Source organism: Hevea brasiliensis, chromosome 10 (assembly GCF_030052815.1).
Source record: "Hevea brasiliensis isolate MT/VB/25A 57/8 chromosome 10, ASM3005281v1, whole genome shotgun sequence".
Taxonomy (NCBI): Eukaryota; Viridiplantae; Streptophyta; class Magnoliopsida; order Malpighiales; family Euphorbiaceae; genus Hevea; species Hevea brasiliensis.
In genome coordinates this window covers 99,304,234-99,305,000 of record NC_079502.1, presented here as the reverse complement: position 1 = coordinate 99,305,000, position 767 = coordinate 99,304,234, and the positions used below count along the sequence as shown (strand labels likewise).

Genomic DNA, 767 nt, shown 5'->3' with positions numbered 1-767 from the left:
TTAGAAAATGCTCACCACTTGTCAAAAATAAGAAAATTGTTTTAAAATCCCTTGTAGGGTACTTAATGAGTTATCGGTAGGTGAAGTTCGGTAGTTCATTAGGTATTCTACGGGATCATGTTATACCTTACAGAGGGGTAAGGTGTGACAGCTTGCCTCTTTTGAGTTGGAGCTGGTCCTCTTGGACTACTCTAAAGATGAGTATTCTTTGCAATTTTTTCCAATAGCTCATAAGCTTCATCTTCATGCTTCATAATAAATTCTCGACCTGTTTGAGCATCAATAATCCCTCTAATTGCAGGAGTAACATTGGTGTAAAAATTCTGGTTTATCATCCATTTTGGAATGGCATGATGTGGACATTGTATTTCTAATTTCTTCCATCTCATCCATGATTCATAGAGAGTTTCATCTTCTCTTGGTCTAAAAGCTGTCATTTGATTCCTCAATTCTTGAGTTTTACCAGGTGGAAAATATTGTGCAAGAAATGCATCAGTGAGTTGCTCCCAATTTGTAATGGAGTTGTGAGATAAAGAATCAAGCCAATCAAATGCTCTGTCTTTCAAAGAGAACAGGAATAGCTTCAATCTTGCTGCATCATTAGATACTCCAGGTTGTTTTTGCATATCACAAATCATAGTAAACTTCTTTAGATGTGTGTGTGGATTTTCAGAAGGATGTCCCCCAAATTGGGAATTTTGAATCATTTGAAGAACCCCAAAATCTATCTTGTAACTATTTGCATCAATTCTTGGTCTTGCTATACT

General features: G+C 36.2%; 1 non-coding gene across 1 annotated transcript; it reads left to right on the top strand.

The window, feature by feature from the left end:
- Positions 1-345: 345 nt before the first annotated feature.
- On the top strand, positions 346-452 carry LOC131169956 (small nucleolar RNA R71). Its single transcript, XR_009140901.1, has one exon. It is a non-coding gene; the product is annotated as a small nucleolar RNA R71 (small nucleolar RNA).
- Positions 453-767: the final 315 nt, after the last annotated feature.